General features: G+C 43.5%; 1 long non-coding RNA gene across 1 annotated transcript; it reads left to right on the forward strand.

Annotated features, from left to right (window-relative positions):
- The first annotated feature begins 229 nt into the window (after nucleotides 1–229).
- Nucleotides 230–5,583, forward strand: LOC127919290 (uncharacterized). The gene is made up of 3 exons (XR_008102461.1): nucleotides 230–303; nucleotides 4,767–4,804; nucleotides 5,033–5,583. It is a non-coding gene; the product is annotated as an uncharacterized LOC127919290 (long non-coding RNA).
- The last annotated feature ends 228 nt before the right edge of the window (nucleotides 5,584–5,811 follow it).

Here is a 5,811-nt window from a genome sequence, read left to right on the forward strand (position 1 = left end):
CCCTGTGAGGTCTACTACACCTGTTGTATTCAGCATTTCACGAGGTCTACTACACCTGTTGTATTCAGCATTTCACTGTGAGGTCTACTACACCTGCTGTATTCAGCATTTCAGGTCTACTACACCTGTATTCAGCATTTCACTGTGAGGTCACTACACCTGCTGTATTCAGCATTTCACTGTGAGGTCTACTACACCTGGCCATGTATTCAGCATGTCACTGTGAGGTCTACTACACCTGCTGTATTCAGCATTTCACTGTGAGGTCTACTACACCCGTTGTATTCAGCATTTCACTGTGAGGTCTACTACACCTGTTGTATTCTGCATTTCACTGTAAGGTCTACTACACCTGTTGTATTCAGCATTTCCTGTGAGGTCTACTACACCTGTTGTATTCAGCATTTCACTGTGAGGCCTAATACACCTGTTGTATTCAGCATTTCACTGTGAGGTCTACTACACCTGTTGTATTCAGCATTTCACTGTGAGGTCTACTACACCTGTTGTATTCAGCATGTCACTGTGAGGTCTACCACACCTGCTGTATTCAGCATTTCCCTGTGAGGTCTACTACACCTGTTGTATTCAGCAATTCACTGTGAGGTCTACTACACCTGCTGTATTCAGCATTTCCCTCTAGAGGTCTACTACACCTGTTGTATTCAGCATTTCACTGTGAGGTCTACTACACCTGTTGTATTCAGCATTTCCCTGTGAGGTCTACTACACCTGTTGTATTCAGCATCAATGTGAGGTCTACTACACCTGTTGTATTCAGCATTTCACTGTGAGGTCTACTCACCTGTTGTCAGCATTTCCTGTGAGGTCTACTAACACCTGTTGTATTCAGCATTTCCTGTGAGGTCTACTACACCTGTTGTATTCCAGACACTGTGAGGTCTACTACACCTGATGTATTCAGCCCTGTGAGGTCTACTACACCTGTTGTATTCAGCATTTCACTGTAAGGTCTACTACACCTGCTGTATTCAGCATTTCCTCTGTGAGGTCTACTACACCTGTTGTATTCAGCATTTCACTGTAAGGTCTACACACCTGTTGTATTCAGCATTTCCCTGTGAGGTCTACTACACCTGTTGTATTCAGCATTTTCACCGTGAGGTCTACTACACCTGTTGTATTCGGCATTTCACCGTGAGGTCTACCACACCTGCTGTATTCAGCATTTCCCTGTAAGGTCTACTACACCTGCTGTATTCAGCATTTCCCTGTGAGGTCTACTACACCTGTTGTATTCAGCATTTCCCTGTGAGGTCTACTACACCTGTTGTATTCAGCATTCACTGTGAGGTCTACTACACCTGTTGTATTCAGCAATTCCTGTGAGGTCTACTACACCTGCTGTATTCAGCATTTCACTGTGAGGTCTACTACACCTGTTGTATTCAGCATTCTCACTGTGAGGTCTAATACACCTGCTGTATTCAGCATGTCACTGTGAGGTCTACTACACCTGTTGTATTCAGCATGTCACTGTGAGGTCTACTACACCTGTTGTATTCAGCATTTCACTGTGAGGTCTACTACACCTGTTGTATTCAGCATGTCACTGTGAGGTCTACTACACCTGTTGTATTCAGCATTTCACTGTGAGGTCTACTACACCTGTTGTACTCAGCATTTCACTGTGAGGTCTACTCACACCTGTTGTATTCAGCATTTCCCTGTGAGGTCTACTACACCTGTTGTATTCAGCATTTCACTGTGAGGTCTACTACACCTGATGTATTCAGCATTTCACTGTGAGGTCTACTACACCTGTTGTACTCAGCATTTCCCTGTGAGGTCTACTACACCTGCTGTATTCAGCATTTCACTGTGAGGTCTACCAGACCTGTTGTATTCAGCATGTCACTGTGAGGTCTACTACACCTGTTATGTATTCAGCATGTCACTGTGAGGTCTACTACACCTGTTGTATTCAGCATGTCACTGTGAGGTTCACTACACCTGCTGTATTCAGCATGTCACTGTGAGGTCTACTACACCTGTTGTATTCAGCATTTCACTGTGAGGTCTACTACACCTGTTGTATTCAGCATTTCACTGTGAGGTCTACTACACCTGTTGTATTCAGCATGTCACTGTGAGGTCTACTACACCTGTTGTATTCAGCATGTCACTGTGAGGTCTACTACACCTGTTGTATTCAGCATTTCACTGTGAGGTCTACTACACCTGTTGTATTCAGCATGTCACTGTGAGTCTACTTACACCTGTTTGTCTTCACGGCATTTCACTGTGAGGTCTACTACACCTGTTGTATTTCAGCATTTCACTGTGAGGTCTACTACACCTGTTGTATTCAGCATTTTCACTGTGAGGTCTACCACACCTGTTGTATTCAGCATTTCACTGTTAGGTCTACTACACCTGTTGGTACTCAGCATTTCACTGTGAGGTCTACTACACCTGTTGTTGTACTCAGCATTTCCCTGTGAGGTCTACTACACCTGTTGTATTCAGCATTTCCCTGTGAGGTCTACTACACCTGTTGTATTCAGCATTTCACTGTGATCTACTACACCTGCTGTATTCAGCATTTTACTGTGAGGTCTACTAGACCTGTTGTATTCAGCATGTCACTGTGAGGTCTACTACACCTGTTGTATTCAGCATGTCACTGTGAGGTCTACTACACCTGTTGTATTCAGCATGTCACTGTGAGGTCTACTACACCTGTTGTATTCAGCATGTCACTGTGAGGTCTACTACACCTGTTGTATTCAGCATTTCACTGTAAGGTCTACTACACCTGTTGTATTCAGCATGTCACTGTGAGGTCTACTACACCTGTTGTATTCAGCATGTCACTGTGAGGTCTACTACACCTGTTGTATTCAGCATTTCACTGTGAGGTCTACTACACCTGTTGTATTCAGCATTTCACTGTGAGGTCTACTACACCTGTTGTATTCAGCATTTCACTGTGAGGTCTACTACACCTGTTGTATTCAGCATTTCACTGTGAGGTCTACTACACCTGTTGTATTCAGCATTTCACTGTGAGGTCTACTACACCTGTTGTATTCAGCATGTCACTGTGAGGTCTACTACACCTGTTGTATTCAGCATGTCACTGTGAGGTCTACTACACCTGTTGTATTCAGCATTTCACTGTGAGGTCTACTACACCTGTTGTATTCAGCATGTCACTGTGAGGTCTACTACACCTGTTGTAGTCAGCATTTCACTGTGAGGTCTACTACACCTGTTGTAGTCAGCATTTCACTGTGAGGTCTACTACACCTGTTGTATTCAGCATGTCACTGTGAGGTCTACTACACCTGCTGTATTCAGCATTTCACTGTGAGGTCTACTACACCTGTTGTATTCAGCATGTCACTGTGAGGTCTACTACACCTGTTGTATTCAGCATGTCACTGTGAGGTCTACTACACCTGTTGTATTCAGCATTTCACTGTGAGGTCTACTACACCTGTTGTATTCAGCATTTCACTGTGAGGTCTACTACACCTGTTGTATTCAGCATTTCACTGTGAGGTCTACTACACCTGTTGTATTCAGCATTTCACTGTGAGGTCTACTACACCTGTTGTATTCAGCATTTCACTGTGAGGTCTACTACACCTGATGTATTCAGCATTTCACTGTGAGGTCTACTACACCTGATGTATTCAGCATTTCACTGTGAGGTCTACTACACCTGCTGTATTCAGCATTTCACTGTGAGGTCTACTACACCTGATGTATTCAGCATTTCACTGTGAGGTCTACTACACCTGCTGTATTCAGCATTTCACTGTGAGGTCTACTACACCTGTTGTAGTCAGCATTTCACTGTGAGGTCTACTACACCTGTTGTAGTCAGCATTTCACTGTGAGGTCTACTACACCTGTTGTATTCAGCATGTCACTGTGAGGTCTACTACACCTGTTGTATTCAGCATTTCACTGTGAGGTCTACTACACCTGTTGTATTCAGCATGTCACTGTGAGGTCTACTACACCTGTTGTAGTCAGCATTTCACTGTGAGGTCTACTACACCTGTTGTAGTCAGCATGTCACTGTAGGTCACTACACCTGTTGTTTCACTGTGAGGTCTACTACACCTGTTGTATTCAGCATGTCACTGTGAGGTCTACTACACCTGTTGTATTCAGCATTTCACTGTGAGGTCTACTACACCTGCTGTATTCAGCATGTCACTGTGAGGTCTACTACACCTGCTGTATTCAGCATTTCACTGTGAGGTCTACTACACCTGTTGTATTCAGCATCACTGTGAGGTCTACTACACCTGTTGTATTCAGCATTTCACTGTGAGGTCTACTACACCTGTTGTATTCAGCATTTCACTGTGAGGTCTACTACACCTGTTGTATTCAGCATTTCACTGTGAGGTCTACTACACCTGATGTATTCAGCATTTCACTGTGAGGTCTACTACACCTGTTGTATTCAGCATTCACTGTGAGGTCTACTACACCTGCTGTATTCAGCATTTCACTGTGAGGTCTACTACACCTGATGGTCTAGCATTTCACTGTGAGGTCTACTTCACCTGTTGTATTCAGCATTTCACTGTAAGGTCTACTACACCTGTTGTATTCAGCATTTCATCAGAGGTCTACTACACCTGTTGTATTCAGCATTTCACTGTGAGGTCTACTACACCTGTTGTATTCAGCATTTCACTGTGAGGTCTACTACACCTGTTGTATTCAGCATTTCACTGTGAGGTCTACTACACCTGTTGTATTCAGCATTTCACTGTGAGGTCTACTACACCTGTTGTATTCAGCATTTCACTGTAAGGTCTACTACACCTGTTGTATTCAGCATTTCACTGTGAGGTCTACTACACCTGTTGTATTCAGCATGTCACTGTGAGGTCTACTACACCTGTTGTATTCAGCATTTCACTGTGAGGTCTACTACACCTGTTGTATTCAGCATTTCACTGTGAGGTCTACTACACCTGTTGTATTCAGCATTTCACTGTGAGGTCTACTACACCTGTTGTATTCAGCATTTCACTGTGAGGTCTACTACACCTGTTGTATTCAGCATTTCACTGTGAGGTCTACTACACCTGTTGTATTCAGCATTTCACTGTGAGGTCTACTACACCTGTTGTATTCAGCATTTCACTGTGAGGTCTACTACACCTGTTGTATTCAGCATTTCACTGTAAGGTCTACTACACCTGTTGTATTCAGCATTTCACTGTGAGGTCTACTACACCTGTTGTATTCAGCATTTCACTGTGAGGTCTACTACACCTGTTGTATTCAGCATTTCACTGTGAGGTCTACTACACCTGTTGTATTCAGCATTTCACTGTGAGGTCTACTACACCTGTTGTATTCAGCATTTCACTGTGAGGTCTACTACACCTGTTGTATTCAGCATTTCACTGTGAGGTCTACTACACCTGTTGTATTCAGCATTTCACTGTGAGGTCTACTACACCTGTTGTATTCAGCATTTCACTGTGAGGTCTACTACACCTGTTGTATTCAGCATTTCACTGTGAGGTCTACTACACCTGTTGTATTCAGCATTTCACTGTGAGGTCTACTACACCTGTTGTATTCAGCATTTCACTGTAGAGGTCTACTACACCTGTTGTATTCAGCATTTCACTGTGAGGTCTACTACACCTGTTGTATTCAGCATTTCACTGTGAGGTCTACTACACCTGTTGTATTCAGCATTTCACTGTGAGGTCTACTACACCTGTTGTATTCAGCATGTCACTGTGAGGTCTACTACACCTGTTGTATTCAGCATTTCACTGTGAGGTCTACTACACCTGTTGT

This window comes from Oncorhynchus keta, unplaced genomic scaffold, assembly GCF_023373465.1.
Source record: "Oncorhynchus keta strain PuntledgeMale-10-30-2019 unplaced genomic scaffold, Oket_V2 Un_contig_16242_pilon_pilon, whole genome shotgun sequence".
NCBI lineage: Eukaryota > Metazoa > Chordata > Actinopteri > Salmoniformes > Salmonidae > Oncorhynchus > Oncorhynchus keta.